Consider the following 17521-nt stretch of genomic DNA (forward strand, 5'->3'; position numbering starts at 1 on the left):
CTGATTCGGAGATACAGCTCTTTTTATTTCTTCATTCACTTGGTTTGCTAACTTAATCCAGCTATTAGCTCTATCAGTCCCTTAAAAATAATTAAAGAACTCAGCTAACTCTTCCCTTGTTCTCTTCAGAATCCTGTATTACTCACAGATCTACTACAACACTCTCTTGACTGGGGTCTGAAATACAAGGGACAAATTCGGACCACCAAGGAAGCTATTAATATATATTATTAGATTCCTCTTCCCTTTCTGTGCAAAGACATTTTCTTCTGCTCAAGTATGGGCTATTTTATGAGGATTTTTAATTTTTTCCTCTTTTGGTTGGGGACACCAAAAACTAAGCAGCATTTAGTTGTTTTTTGCTGTTGTTTGTTGTTTTTATTTTATTTTATTTTTTTGTACACAGTGATGGGATTTTTTTCTTAACATGCAATGCAGTTTAAAACATACTGAAGCATCTCTATTGTAGCATTTGCTGTAATATACTGTATATAATCAGAACATCTACCTGTGACTTTCATAATTCTTCATAGTCTATTTGTGACTATATATAAATGCACAGTAATTTAAAAGTAATTTGTAAATATGACCTTGAAGATGTCCTGTTGACTGGGGCCAAAGGGATGAGGAAGAGAAATTACTTTCCCTGTCTAATGGATAGCAATTCTCATTTGCCTAAGATTATGCTGCAAGTAAGTGTCAGATGTAATGGCTGAGTATGCAAACAACTCCAGTCCCATCTAAATTAATCTAACTTTAATTCTCTTAATTTACTGCAGCAGAACTAGGTCTTCTGACTGTTGGTACTACAGCCTAATTATAAAACAAGCCAGTGAATTACTGCATGATTGCATTTTTTTCTCAGTTAAAAATATTCTCTATCATATGCTAATAGCATTTGGGGAGAAACAAACAAACAAAAAACAAACAGCAACTCCCATGATGTTTATTACAGTAAACCCAACTGCCAGGTTAGTATTCACCTTTAATATCTTGTTTGTGCAGCAGGTAGAAGTTTTTAAAAGCACTGAGTTTTCCTCTAATTATTTTTATAATTTGTTTAGCAAAAATTAACTTCTAAGCAGATATGCCTAAAAGATTTACATTATCAAATGACTCAATGTCATGAAAATTGCTTTTGTTTTTTTTTCTTGCTTTACAGTAACAGAGAAATGTTGTAGTCTATGTTGTAGGGCTCATAGCAATATATATATATATATATATATATATATATATATATATATATATATAAAACAAACACACACACACAGACACACATACATATCCAGAACAAATTTCCAAACCTGAGAAGACTAATATGAGTAATCAGTTACTCAGCTGCATAGATATGCAAGTCTTACTACTAGGAAAGCCAGAAAGTAAAAACTGTTCTAATTGCTCTAAATTGCTATGTCTGTCTTCCTTCTAAATGGTTGAAACACTTGGAACTGTGTTATTAGGAACTACCTGTATTGTCTCATTTATTTTTATGTTGCTTTGATATATATCAGGGAACACAACAGCAGTGTGTCCGTAGCATTTGATCTTGAATCCATCAAGCCTTGTCCTCTAGAATCACAACTATCACTATTAAACAACTTCAATTACTATGTCAATAAATAAATAAATCATAGGCTTCTACGTGATATTGCAAAGTATGGCTGGAAAAGAAAAAGCTAAGGGTTATGTGCCAGAAAAACAGATTAAAAACAAAAAAAGTTCTGACAAATTAGATCCACTCTCCTCCCTCTCTGCCATCTTGAGTGATGATCTTTTTTGTTCTTCTAATTGAGTTCAACTGTCACATTCTGAGAAGATGAGTTTCATACTGGTTACAAGTCTTCCCTATCATGCACTAGACAAATACTATATTTCTTGATTCATTTATCTGGCTCAAGAAAATCTGATAAAAATACTTTGTTCTGGCACCCGTACTATGGGTAGTATCAGCATGCTACCCATAGTAGCCCATTTTATATTAAAATGAGCAGTATCAGTATGTACAAAAACTAAACATTGAAAAATAAATATATAAAATATATATATTTATATATATTTCTGGGTTTTTGTTGTTGTTTTTTCCTATGCCCTAAAAGGAAAGATGAAGATTCTGGGATGAAAAGAGGCTTCTTTTAGTGATTAGTTTTTTTTATATACTGATACTGCCTATTTTACTATATACTTATACTATATTTTACTATATATTTATAATACAAGTATATATATTTATACTGTATTTTGCAAAAAAACCGCAGCATTTTTCATTCTCCACTTAACACTGTTTGACTGAGCACGTATCAAATGTATCAAATGTAACATAGAAAAGATGCCTTACATTAGTAGTTCTGTCTTTAAATGACTGTGCTGGAATTTAATTTATTTTTAAAAAGGATAAAAGCACACCGTTTGCCAGCTCACTTTATGTTTATTTCCATTCTGCTTTGATAAACACTGATTAAGACCACAAGATAACTCTAAAATCCAAACTATTTATAAAACTGATGAGAAATAAGCTAAACTAGTAGCTGCCTTATTTTCCCTAGCAACAGTAATAAGTGTCACAATGGTTTTTAAAAAGGATTGTTCATGTTTAGTTATCAAAAACCCTGGAACATGGTCTGACAGCTTTTGAAACACATAAACTGTTTCTGTCCTTTTTGTTTCCATGGCAACTGACTACTCAAAGCTTTAGTTCTGCACGAGGGAAAAAAAAAAAAAGAAAAAAAAGAAAAAAAAAAGCACCCTCTCTGAACAGTATCTGGAATTGTCTGGAACAAAAGAAAAACAGAAGGAAATGAAAAATAAACTACAATGAATTTTCTTCTATCTCCATTCACCCTCCTTCCCCAGTCTGAATAAAACCTAGTACCAAACATTCTTTCCTGCTTTTGATTTTATAGATGGCTTTTTATTGAGATGATGGGTGCTTTGCCTTGGACATTTATCTAATCAAAGGCTAGACCCATTCATTTTTTAGTGCTTTAGGAAAGTAAAATCCTCACAGTGACATTTATTTAGATGGTTACTGTGTTCACCTTGAAAAGGCATTTCATTATAAATACAAGCTTGATTGATACCCTATTTCTTCTCACATTACAGAGTACTGCTATTCATATCACCAAGAGTCTGTAACTGTTTCTAGGCTTGTTGTGCTGAAAAACCTGTTTTATAGAGGAATGCTGTTTGCTTCAAAATATTTTAGTAAGACTTGCTATGAGGGAGAATATTTTACCAAACTGGAAGAGATATTCAAGCATATGTGGAAGTATATTTAAATATAACTCCACTGCAAAACATTTAGTGGGAACAAAATTAAAACAAACAAAAATACTTTGAAATTTACAGAGATCTTCCCATGGCTAACATATATTATGCTAGGAATGCTCAATTTAGATGAGCATTTCCAACCACATGCAGTTTTACCAGTTATTTTTAAACTGGAAAACAAAACTAAGAGAACAGCCCTGGATAATTAATAAAATAACCAGATTTAGTCTTGGGCTAGCTGATTTGTCAAGTGGATACACATGAGGGAGAAGCTACAACATAAACGTATAGGCACACTAAGTGCAAAAATAGATGGGTATAAGCATGCTATTCTGCATCATTTCTACTACAAAATGAACCTAATCTTTCCCTAATCTCCGACAAGAGGTGCAGCAGTTTACAGTCCATTATAAGATAACATTACACTTCATCTCAGCATAGCTGTTTTTGATTTCCATTAGGCAAATGAAAGACAAGTAAGAAGATTTTGTTTCAAGGGTTCTTCTCATACAGAAGATACTCTAAACAAACAAACAAAAAAACCCAACATAAACAAATACATCTCAAGAAGGTGCATATAGACTTGCCTGTAGTATAAATGCATTAAAAAATAATGTAAAGTAGGCTGTAGTTGAAGCAAGTTCAATGGATTTTAACTAAAACATCCTTTTATCCAGGACCCTAGCTGTTGTATCAGTAGTCCTTAACTTTGCTATTTCATCAACAATGTCAATAACTGAGTTTAATCCAAAATGACCCCAGAAAGTGAAACTAAGTAATGTCACTAAAAATCATATCACCTTAGCTTATAAAATGAAGGGATCTTGGTTTAGAATAGAGTTGGTTTTAGCCTATTTAGTTTATTGCAGTACATAAAGCATATTAATGAAAACTATTATTGCATGGTTTTCTGTTTCTGTCTTCTGTGTATTACTTAGGAAAATAGCCAGGCAATTTAGGTTGCCGTAAACAGTGCATACACAGAGGACATTTTGGAGAAAGCCATTGTTACCTAAACTATCTTTTGAAGAAATCTCATGGACTTTTGGCTCTCTCCAGTCATGGAGAAAGTCAGTATTTGTCTGTGAAGCTGCTGTTCTAATAGCAACACTTGTACTACTATCATGCATAATTTTAACATGCTAGCAATACTGAGTTATAATCTCTAGATGTAAACACATTTTCATTCAATTACTCCTTAAAATAAATAAATAAATAACCCAAACTATTTGTTGACTTGGAAATGCTTTCTCAAAGAAAAACTCTCTTCTACTTTGAGAAATTATAGAATTAAATTTTCTTTCTTTTCTTTTTCAATTGGAAAAATCAGATGTATGTTCTTATTCTTTTGCAAGTGGAGAAAATAGTTTAATCAACTAAGAGAAATAGAGCAAACAACCAAGATTTCGAGCTAAACATTGTTCCAGACATTTCCTAGTGCAGAGCTAAACTCACAGATAAAGTACACATGGAAATATCAAGGTAGCTTGGTTTTGAAGAAATAAACTGTCTACTTAACAATCCAACTCCAATACACCTGTTGTCATAAAACATGATGTTGTCTGAACATGGTTTATTGTCAGAAATGACTACTGTTTTAATAGAAGAAAATTTTGCCTCAGTAAAAGATTTTCTTTTCTTTCTAAAGAATTCACAACACATAATAAGAAACAAGAAGACAACAGGATAGGTCCTCACCAAATATTTTTTGCCATCTGTTTTATGGTGGCAATTGTTTTCTAAAGTTATCGCACAATTTATGATGATTTTAAATTTCCTTTTGCTACGAGAATAATTATTTATCAATTTTCTACATGATCAATGATTGATTTTCTTTGGTTTTAAAGAAGATTTTTCCTTATCATTGCCAACCTCCTCTCCAGCTTACTACTTAATTATATCTAGAAATGAATTTGAATATACTGCATGGTTTTATATTAAATTAAATTGTATGATCTTTTACAGAATTTTGTTAGTGGCTCAGTTTCAGGGAACTATCTAGGTTATTTCTTTTTATATTGCCATCTAACAGAGGTATTGCAGACAAAGAAAGTTCTTTTAATTTCAAATCACATTTCAGACAAGTTTGTACTTGTTTCATGTTTCAAGCAAAATTCCAGTTACATTTATTGGAAGAATTCAAAGCACGAAATAGCCTTCTCTTGTTAAATCCAGTGACTCTGACTGTAAAAACCTCTTCAAACAGCAAGCTATATAAATGCTAATAAATGACCACTGTAGAAAAAAAAAGGTAAAAAAAAATTGAAACATACAAATACTCATCCTTACCTAATATCTCTTCTAATTCAACTTGCTTTTCTACATGGAATCCATCTGTGCATCATACACAGTGAACAAAAGCAATTTTAAAGCTTTTTATTACCAGTTGAAAAAGTCTCTACACTCTAACATTTCTCTTTCTTCACTTATTTTTGTGACCACTCCCCAGTCTTATTTCTCAAACTTTAATTAGCTATTCAGTAGTCACGCTTATGTACTCTTAGATTTGTAAATTTGTAACTTAAAGCAGTCAGAAAATACAGGACATAGGTAGGTCAGTGTTCTCATTACTTTCATCATGTATTGGGATATTATTAATGATCTGCATGTATACGACAAGCATAGGAATAAAATTATTCATGCTGGTACACTTCTATAGCACAGAATAATTTGTATGTATTCAGCAGCATCATTTTAAAGTTCCTGATGAACAAGGGACCCCTGCAATGACAGAAGAGAAAAGAAGCATCTATTATTCAAGTGTGTTGGCCCAAAACACAAGTACTACCATACTGGTGGTATGATGGTAGAGTTTGAGCCTCCCAACAAATGTTTCAATGCATTTTGTTGCCGTGCAACAAATGACAGAAGAAGGGCAGCCTGGAAAATAATCCATGCCTAGCCCTGAAGCACGTATGAAGCAAAGGTGCATAACTAAATTTGTCTATGCAGAAAACTTTGCAGCCATTGATTTTCATTAATGCTTTCTCAACATTTATGGGGACCAAACACAGAGAAGAGCATGGTGAGTTGGAGGGTGGTACACTGCACCAGTGGCAACAGCAGATCACCTCCACAGGTACGATTTGTTTTTTTGTTGTTGTTTTTTTTTTTTTCTTCTCAAAAGCACAACACGCAAGCTCCTGTTCACTACCAGTGAAATCACATAGCTAATGACAGTGACTATTCTGGAAAAAACAGATTTTTGTATCTGAAAATTTGTTCTATTAAGTAGAGTTACTGCAATCTTGGTATGTGCTGTCGTTTCCATAGAAATAAAAAGGAAGCACAACTTTCAGAGTGAATTACATAATATAAAAAACAACAAAGAAGTCTATATACCACTGAAGTTAAGAATCTTCAAATCAGAATAAATACATACTTAAAATAACACATTTACTCATACTCTTACATCTGAGTGATGTGCATTCTTTAAAACACAAGTGTTTATCAACAAATGTATGCACATATTAGGAATCCAAAATGATCACGCAAAAGAACATACAGAAGATTGGTATTAGAATTCATAGACGTTGGAAGAACTGAGATGTAGCATGCTACATAATGAGCACTGTCAGTTAACACTCCATTCTGCTCACAGAGAAGTGAAACTACTTCTGACAAGTTATCATCAATACTAGGGAAAGTAATTGCAGATAGACCAACAACAATATAAAAAAAGAAAAGCTGAACTCACCCAGTTGATGAAAGGGCTCACTTCCCATATAGCACCCCTAGCAGACTAGGTCTAAGAGTTACTTACTCTTCCCAGGTTTGCCATTATATGAGCCCTAGGTCCACCCTTCACAAGGTACACAGGTGCAAACAACTTGGCTGTGCTCCTTGGGCCAGCCACACTCCTTCACCAGGTGCTCAATCACCTGCTCAATCTCTGACCTAACACTTCTCCCATACACTCATAAAAATTTCCACTAGAATGTAAAGTTGTATCATTTGCAATAAAAAAGATTACCAGGAATGTTGTTTCACATTACTGTATGCAAACCACAGGATTCCAAAGCTAAACACCATTAAAAATGTGGTAAGTTCAAACTGAAACTGAACCTCACTGAAAAGACCATTGTTCACTTTTTCTCAACCAGAATCTGAGATGTAACAGCTCTAAGTGAAAAATCACAATCATGGAATCATAGAATCTTTAGAGTTGGAAAGGACCTCTGAAGACTATCTAATCCAGATTCCCTGCAGTGAACAGAGGCAAGTGCAGCTAGATTAGTTTGCCCAGCCCCTGATTCTGTTTTATTTTGGAAGTCTCCATGGACAGGAAATCCACAACTTTTCTGGGCAACCTGTTTCAGTACCTCAACACCATCACTGTAAAAGACTTCTTACATTTAGTGTAAATGTACTATATTTAAGATTGAAACCATTTCCCACTTGTTCTATCACAACAGACTGATAAAGAGTCTGTCCCCCTCTTTCCTATATCTCCCTTTTAGACATTGAAAGGCTGATAACAGGTCACCTTGAAGCCTTGTCTTCTCCAGGCTAAACAGCCCCAGATATCTCAGCCTGTCCTTGTAGAAGTGTTCCATCCCTCGGATCATTTTTGTTGCCCTCCTCTAGATGTGTTCTAACAGCTCTATGTCTCTCCTGTACTGAGGAGACCACATCTGGATTCAGTACTCCAGGTGAGGTCTCGCCTGTGCAGAGGGGCAGGATCACCTCCCTTGACCTGCATCTTTTGATGCAGCCAAGGATAGAGTTGGCTTTCTGCACCATGAAAACACATCACTGGCCCACGTTCAGCTTGCCATTGACCAGTACTCCTCAGATCTTTTTCAGCAGGATTGCACTCAGTCTTTTTTCCCACAAGACTTTATTTGTAGTGGATGTTGCCTCAACCCAGGTGCAAGACTTTCAGGAACATTTCATTACAGTGCAACAAATACTTCATTTCAACTGTGTGACTGTGTACATGCTTACTCAGAAGACAAACAGACACAGCTGTAGCACTTGGAGGAAAAATTATATTTATCCTGACCAGAATCTTTTGTGGGAAACTTCCATTAACTCCTGTGGAGCCAAATTTTCCTTGAAGGAAGGCAGTTTCTGATTGAAGTAATCAAGGTTCAACCAGTTCTCAGTTTATCTGAATTGCTCAATGAGTACATATGTAGTCATTCTACACACTACAGTACAAGTAGAATTCTCAAGAACATGTCGGTCCATTGCAATATAAGTACTGTTCTTTGTATGATATGAGTGACACAATTTCACTATGGGAAAACTGAGAATGCATAAATGCAGATTCATTCTTCGCATTCTATATATGAAAATTGAAAGATTTGTTTTTGATACCCTGCCTAGGTTTGAATAGGTGGATTTTAAAATGAATTTTCATTTTCAGTAAGCACGGGAGAACCGGCTAGTTTATCCTTGTAAAAGAGAAGTTGTATTTGTTGAGAATACACTGTTCAGATTCATGGAGAGTGTATGCCCTCAATTTCACTGCACTATTGCAGTGTTCATTCAACTGATGAAGTTCTCAACTAAAGGGCAGCACTCACTTTGTTCTAAGTTCCTGCTGGAATGAAAAAGCTGACAGGGGGAAACTTGCACAAAAGACATTGTGCTGTTAAAGTTTGCTCAAAGCGACAGTTGTCAGATCTCTTTGAAATGAAATTGAAAAGGAAAAACCAATTTTCTTTGATGACAAAGTTTAGCTCATTTTGTGTGCTGTACCTGTCTAATTTACTTCTATGTGGAAGAAATTATAGCTAGGTCTATTTGAAAATACACTTTATACAGGTATAGATTATAATATTTCATTCCATTTTGCATCAAATTTATAGGCGGTAAATAAAAAATGTTAAAATTCTGTTAAAAAGAATAAGTATTTTAATTTATTCTTTTATCCTATCAAATATAATTTGTGTGTCCTGGATTTGAAAACAATTTTAAATGTTTTCTGTATTCATATTTTTTGCAATTTATAAATAATAAGATTTGATATATTTCAGGGTGAACTAATCTCCTAGAGAACTTATGCAATTGTGTGAAGATGTAAATATTAAATTGATATTAACTGTAAATACAAGTTACTTATATGTTTTGAAATATGTTCACAAAATATGCAGTGATTTGAGTTTGGAAAATAGTGAAATATAAATATATTATGATTAAATATAAATTACAACGTCTACAAATTATATAATTTTATAATTTCTATTATTAAAATTTTGAGAATATGTTAATAAAACCTGTTTTATGCCAGACTTAATATCTGGATACAGAAGACATGGGAATATTGAAAAATAATTTGAAATGTGTCATCTTTATGTTTCAGAGTTTGTTGGAATAGTTGGTTAACTGTAACAGTCTACAGGATATTTTTATTTCTCTGTTTTTCATGGAAAGGTACTTATCCTGCTATGGTACAAGTGAATCTTATGGAGATAAAATCAAAGGTTTGAGACAAGAATTAAATTTTTGAAATAATCTATTATCTACAGCAAAAGTGATATGCCATTGTCTCTATATTATTAAGTTTATTATTTATTATTATCAATTTAGCTGCCACTTTTAACATAGTTGTATATTGATCTACAGTCATATTCCTAGTTTTAGCACTTTCTTCCAGCAGTATGTTAAGTGTGCAGAGCTGTTTCAGTCAAAACTTGATCAGAATGATCAGCTACTGGATCTAGAGAGCTGCATAGATTTAAAATTTAATTAAAAATTCTGAAACAAATGAAATCTGATTTTCTAACTGAAATGAAATTTGTTTTGCAGAACCAGCTGAGAAATTTAGAATGGACTGAGCTGTGGAAGAATGGTCTTCAAAAAAGGTGATGGTCTGCTGGTCAGTTAGTAGAGAAACTTGCTTTTATTGTTTATCTTAAAGTAACCACTTGCTTTGGATTTTATATTTTATGCTTGTAAACTGTTTAGGGTTTGTGTGTGTGTGGGGGGGGGCGTTTTGTTTTTTTTTCTATAGTTACAAATCTCAAACTTTTGTAATGCAAATCAGCTTACACAGCTGAAATGTAATTTAATATAATTGCCTATTCAAAGAATCTGACAGAAATAACCATTGCTTTGCCTCACAGGGGAAACCAGCAGCAGAAAAAGGATTTGTATTTAGTGTATTTAGTGTAATACTTGCAAGCACCATCAAAACTGGACTACAATTCTCTTCCTTCTTTTTATTTTTACTATATATATTATTTTGTATGTAAGTCACAGTGAGAGCTAAAAATCTTTAAAATATTCATTACATATTAAAGGATAAACAGGTTGAGTGTGTGTAAATCAGAGCAACCATGTTTTCCTATACAACACTGAAAAAAAATCTCCAGAACTGTTGCCCAAGGAATTCTTTTGTTTTGTTGGCATCATTAGGAGACAGAACTGTTCCCTTTAAGGGAAGATAATGCATCCTGGAAAGATAACAGAACACATATCTGTGTCCAGAAATTTCAGGGTTTTGCATGTGGGAGTAGAGTGTGAATATAATTAATATATTATATATGTTAAACATAAGCTCTATTTTGTGTTGCTAGGAGCTGGGAATTTTCATCACTAACATCACACATGAACAATTTTCTTCCCATGCCTATCCCTAAGCTTAGTATATTAAAATCCTCCTTTGCTGCCAGAAGCAGAAAAGAACATTAAACTCAACCTCCAGTGAGTGAATCCTGGGCAACTGACATCACTGCAAAAAAAATGTCAACGGACTGGCATAATAGCAAAGAGGTTAAACTAAGCAGATAAGGATCACTGGTATTTCAATTCTTGGTGAATCAATGGGCTTCTAAGCATGAAAGAAACTGAAATGTGTTCAGTCTTGGAAAACTCAGTGGTATTGTAACATGTTCTGAACTGGTCCATGTTTAACAGTGTTGATAGAAAAAAGTTTTAAAAGTATCAACATGTAATTATGTCAACGTAATCTTTCAGATATTCACATGGCTTGAAAAAATTATGCCATTTCAACAACAGCATTTTTTCTGCTTGTTAGAAATAATGTATGTTTTTAGAAAGGAATTGTGTATAACATAATACTGATGTATATACTGCACCACTTGGAAGAGAGTTATTTTTGTGACATGCTTTGAGCAGATAAACTTTGGATAAAGGAAGAGGACTAAACCCATGTTTGTCTGAATCTCTCTGATACCAAGGAAGTAAAGCAAAACAAAAGCATTTTTTCAAAAATTTTATAAAATATATTACGTGATTTTAGTGATCTTACACTGTAAGTTTAAGAGACACTTTTGTTGTAGTTTAACTCAGTGGACAGACAAGAACCACACAGCCATTCGCTCTTTCCCCCACAGTAAGATGGGGGAGAGAACAGGAATAAAAAAAAATGGTAAAATTAGTCAGCTATGATACAGAAAATTAATTAGGGCAGGGAAAATAATAATGAAAGAATATATGAGCCAAGAGATGCACAATGCATTGCTGGAGCCAGCCAGTCCCCGAGCAGTAAATGCACTCTTTCACAACTCCCCTAGTTTTATTGTTCATCTTGACGTTTTATGGTATGGAATATTCCTTTGGCCAGTTTTGGTCAGCTGTTCTGGTTCTGTCTCCTCCCTGCTCCTTGTGCGTCTCCAATCTCCTTGCTAGCAGGGTAGTATAAGTAGAAAAGCCTTTGACTAACTGTACACTCTGCAGTGCAGCATCTAAAATATTGGTGTTTCATCAACATTACTCTCATCCTAAATTCAAAGCAAAGCACCACACAAGCTATTAGGAAGAAAATTAAATCTACCCCTGCCAAAACCAGGACATTTACCATGTTAATGCACTAGAGAAAGACATGCAACTTGTTGTCTGGGTCTCTAAGACTGGATCATTAAGGGACCCTGTGATAAACAGGGCTATTGCCAGACCTTTTTTTATGGGCAGAGAAAGTATATTTAGTGTTCTGTAGGAATCAAAATCATTGGCAACATTTATACTCACACGCTTTTTGCTGCTCCAGAAAGTAAGGTTGTGATGCAAGAAACTAATAATACTCCAAGTTTTTCACAAATAAATGAAGAAAAAGCATATAAGGACATCATTAGAATCCAAACTCTAACATTTATCAAACTTACCTAGTGCCTTGTAGTTGGTACATTTCTTTACTTGATCTGCAGAGGTTGTTTAGGGTTCATGCTTGAGAAACAAAAGTTGATGTTGGTTAAACTCATATGCAGTTAACTGATACACGTAGCTAGGGCACTGTTCTATCAAGCTCAATATTTTAAACAAATCTGTTGATCAGCAGGTCAGCTACAAGGTAGCTTTCTTGTTAGTGAATGGATGACTTGATAGAGCTGAAGTTGTTATTCCATAGAGGAAAGGAATGGCCTAGTGAGGCAGACTGGAGTCTGAACACTCCTTGTGGCACTTAGGATGTCACACAAACTGCTGATTTGGCAATTGGTTGGATAACAGCAGCTATGTTTGAATTTGTAGGTGAGAAATAAATGAAACAGTTTTGTTGATGCACATACACTCAAATACAGAAAATATCTTGTTTTGCTAAAAACGTTGAACTTCATCCAGTGGTTTAACTCAGTTTCTTTTTGGGGGAGGGATCATGTTTTCAGTGTTCTTGAAATAGTTATTAGCAAATAAGTTCTTTATCCTTAATAATGGCTGATGTCACCCAAGGGTGTAAGTTAATTTTTCTGTTTGCTCAGCCCCTTAATATTTTACAATCTAGTGGTAACACACTTTTTTTATTGTTTTGTTTTGTTTTTCACACGTTATTATCAACCTGCTTGAATTTGTTCTACTGCATATTATTTCAGTATTTTATTTCTTAGCTGTTCTCCTAAGTTTAAAATTCTTTTCTGCAATGTTTTCTTTACTAGCCATGTTTAAATAATTCTCCATCTTAAAAATTCTGTTTAAGCATGAGAATGATGTTTCATATAATTCAAACATTAGTCACTAAATAGGCCAAATCTATAGACCTGATATTTATTCTTGAAAAATACTGAAAGACTACTGAGAAGCTATTAAAGGAGTGAGGAGAAAAAAAGCAAAAACTCCATCAATTTTAAAAAGAAAGAGTAAGAGATGGTCTTTCTAGTATACCCTCCTTACACTACTCACATGACAGAATAAAGCAACAACCACCACAAGTAAAATGGCCTCATGGAAAGATTTCATCAATCATTCAGCATTTTTAATAGGAAAAAAAAAAAAAAAAAAAGAGAGAGAGAGAAAGAAAAGGAAAAAAAAGAAAAAAAAAAGAAAAAAAAAGACCTAGTATGTGAAAGTGCTTCAAGACTATTAAGCAATACTCATTTGGTTCCAGATGACTATTTTCTGATTTTTTATATAATTTGAAATATCAGAGAGAGCATTAAACAGTAGAAAAAGAAGAAATAATAAACTGCTAGGAGTTATTTACTGATACACAGTAGGCAAATACATCAGGCAATTCTTTAATGGATTCATGATACGGAAGAGGTGATACACAAAATAATCACATCATAACTAGAGGATAAATTGAGTGTAAAGAATGAACTGCAAAATGAAATTCAGACTATTTTAGAAAAATCCTACTGGTTAGTAAAGAATAAATATTCATTCTCAGTATGAGCAACTGTGAAAAGAATGATGGAAATTTAGAAGAGGAGGAAAAAATGTAGCAAAACAGAATTTATATTACAACTTCTGAAAGAAGCAGGTTTATTCACATGTGTATATGGGACAGGGGACTATTATAATTAGATCTTTAGAGCTGATTCTTTCCCTCAAAAATCAGTGACACTGTGCTCTTGGCTCCAATGCTGGAAGACAGACCACATAAAACAACATGAGTTAGAAACTTGCATTTAGGATAGGAGGTGCAGTGATATGAAAACAACAGTATAAATTTTTTTTTTTTACACTTTAATTAGTATTTGTTATATACATTTAGAATTATTATTATTATTTTTACTTAAAAAACCAAAGTGTAAATGAATGACTCTCTTAGCTTTCTTCCACATTAATCTGATCTGTTTTTGCATTATAGATTTCAAGAGTTATTTCTAGAAGTCAGGGGATTGTGCCTTAACATATATTGATCTGCCATTGGCACCATAATTACTGATTTATTTTAACTCACATCCTTAAGTTTTATTCCTCTCTATTCCTTTTATTTTTAATTAAGTAAAATGATTAAGGAATCATTATACCTGCCTCTTCTAACACTTTATTAAAGTAAGAATCTTTTAGATGTAACAAAACACAGAAAAATAAAAATTGTTTTGTTTAGATTGTATTAGTGTTCACATGAAGCAGTGTTTTTCTCATCACTGTCAGTGACTGTTACTGTGATCTTTTTCAAGATCCATTCTTCATCTGAGTGGGCTGAGACAGATCCTTATCTATCTGTTGTTCCAAATAACTTATTTGTAAAAATAAAAAAGTCAACACTAAGCTCAAAATGCTGACAGATGACTTAATTCAGTGTTTCCTTCAGATTTTAGTATATCCTAACGCTGACTGTAGTCAAAGCAAAGAATTTTTAGTTGTGTAATAATAAAAATATTTTTATTCTTTGAAAACTATATAGAAGAGATCAGTAGAAGGAATGGGAAATTGGAAAGATTTTATGGAACAAAAAAGTCATACCACTGTTTTGAACATAGAAGATAAAATTTCTGAATTTTTGAAAAAGGGTTGTAATTGTTTTTGATGGCTTACTTTGTTCATCTAAGAGGCTTCTGCTGACAAATTCTGTGCCAAAATAGCATTAAATTGTTTATTTGAAAAATCAGATATGCAGGTATGGGCCAAAATACTATGATATCTACTATTATGAAAATTAAGAAGAACATTTTGGAATACATCAGTCTTGGCAGAAGTAAGGTTTAATTAGAATGCATCTGAAGTACTTCACTCCATTTTTAAGTATTTCAACACAAATCAGAAATCTAAATGCTTTTTTAAAATTTTCTTTGAATCCAGAAATGCATTTTCTTTCTCTGTTGGATGTGTTTATTCAGGGTTAATATACAAGCACATAAAATCAACTGAAGACTGCTAAGAATAATCATAATCCCCATTAGTATGTGGGCCTTCCCAATAAAAACAAAAATGCAAACAAAATAAAACCCATTTGTGTTTTCATGGTTGTCTTTTAAGAGATATCTTTTTATGCTACAATATCAGTTTAGGATCTCTTAACTATCTGATAACTTCTCTGTGTACAGGCATTTAATTTACAATATGCAACACTAACACTGTTTGTGCCATGATGGATTTGTGTCAGCATCCATGAATTTACACCAATATAAGCTTTCTGTTAGTTGTTCTCCCTGTAGTGCAGGTCAGACTCAGGTCTTCTTTAAATTTGAAAAACATTTTCAACTATTCTTCATCTATTGTATTCGTCTAGTTCAAATTTTCTGAAACATATTCAGACAAACCTTTAGACTGAGCTTAATCCTGAACTAACACTCATAGACAGTGGAGAGCTAATGAAGGATATTAGGCATATCCTACTAAAGTCACTTCATTCTGTCTTTGCTCTTAACAACATTGACTGTGACAGCAGCGCATGTATACCTGTGCTGATTCCTAAAGTGTTACAAAACATGTTCAGAGTAGAATTTACATGAATGTAGATATCTCTTTCTACAAGTAGGCTAAGGCTGTAATCCACCAGCTTATGAGAAAACTGATAACCAGATCAAGCTCTGAAAGAGGTGATATCTTGAATAAATTTTAGCTAGCTCTGAAGAAATAGTAAGTGCAGTTAGTTAATCCAGAAGCCAACCATTGGATGCTGATGAATATATAACATCCACTCTAAGGACTTGGATACATACCTTGTTTAATAATCAATTATATTAACTACTGTTTTTTCAGACAGGGCTTTTATGTACTTTCATTTTAATGAACATTTGAAGTTCACTAAACTTTTGTTTGTGCAATGATTAGCAAGTATTTAAGGGATTCCCTTTATGATTAGAAAAGGTTTAGCCAAAATTTTGCATCAGTACATCTATCATGAAGAATGATGCCTATCATTTGGATGCTTAAGCTAACATAGAGAAATGTTTTTAAGATTTAAAAAAGAAAAACAATAGCATCTACTATTGCTACTAATAAAAAACTCAGTTTTTACAAGGTTTCTTTTTGAATTGTTTTAAACACCTCAGGAAGTACTTCAGTCCACATGATATAACTAAAACTGGAGTGAGAAAAAGCAAGTGAAACAGATAATAGTTTCAGTGGGGACTACTAAAAAACATCAAAAACCAGAGTAGCTTATACAGTACATTATCATGATGCCAAAGTAGGAAATTAATTACTGCAAAACAGAAGAAATCTGTATGAAGAAATAAAAGTCAAAATGTTTAGTTTCTCATATATTTGTGACAATAGTTTTGTCATTTAATTAGGTGCTAAGTTTGGAAAAATGCTGGCATGGTTATGTAGGCTATTTATATCCTCTCTTAAAGACTGATAAAGGAATGAATGTTAACATTCCTTATCCCTCTATCAAGTTTATGCTTGGAAAATATCCCTTTTATTATTACTGTTAATAATTTTCTTTGAGAAAGCTTGCGAGAACTATCAACAGCCAAGCAATGTAACATGAATACCAACTTCACAACATAATCAGGGTCTGGTGGAATGTTTAATAAAATATGCCAGACAGTCATTATTATGTACTTTTGAGAGAATTATACATACTCATTCCCCTCACTTAGCACCTGAATAACAACAAGCAGGTGAGAAGATCACTGCAATACATCATGTGAGACAGCTGGCATTATGAACATAACATTAAAAGTGTGACAGAGTTGAAAAATAGTAGGAATGTTCTGTTCATACCTTGCATTTATTGTTATTCTTTGATAGTGAAATGAAACTTTCTGGGGAAAAGGATAGGTTTTGAAGTCATCACAGGTAGTACTTCTGTGACAAATTGCAAGAAGTCTGCATTTATTTATTTTTTTAAATAAATACCAAAAGGTTTTTAAAGTTAGTGTAATTAAAGTGCCAGTCTATTCTCAGCTCTTCTGTTACACACTCTTTCTTTAATTTTCTTTTTTCTTTTTCTTACCCTCTATAAAATAAAGGGCTAGATTAATCATTAATGAACTCCAAAACCATGGCTTTCAGTTGCAGTAATGAAAGGCAAAATTGTACCATAACACTACTCAGTGACTGAAGAATCAATTCCCTTACCTATTCCTACAATGTATTTCTGGATTATGAAAAACTACGTAGAAAAAATAACTGAAAAGTGCTTCCTAAACTTCAGTTTCCCTCTCCTCCA

Source organism: Coturnix japonica, chromosome 5, assembly GCF_054131305.1.
Source record: "Coturnix japonica strain WE chromosome 5, WE-NBRP24, whole genome shotgun sequence".
NCBI lineage: Eukaryota > Metazoa > Chordata > Aves > Galliformes > Phasianidae > Coturnix > Coturnix japonica.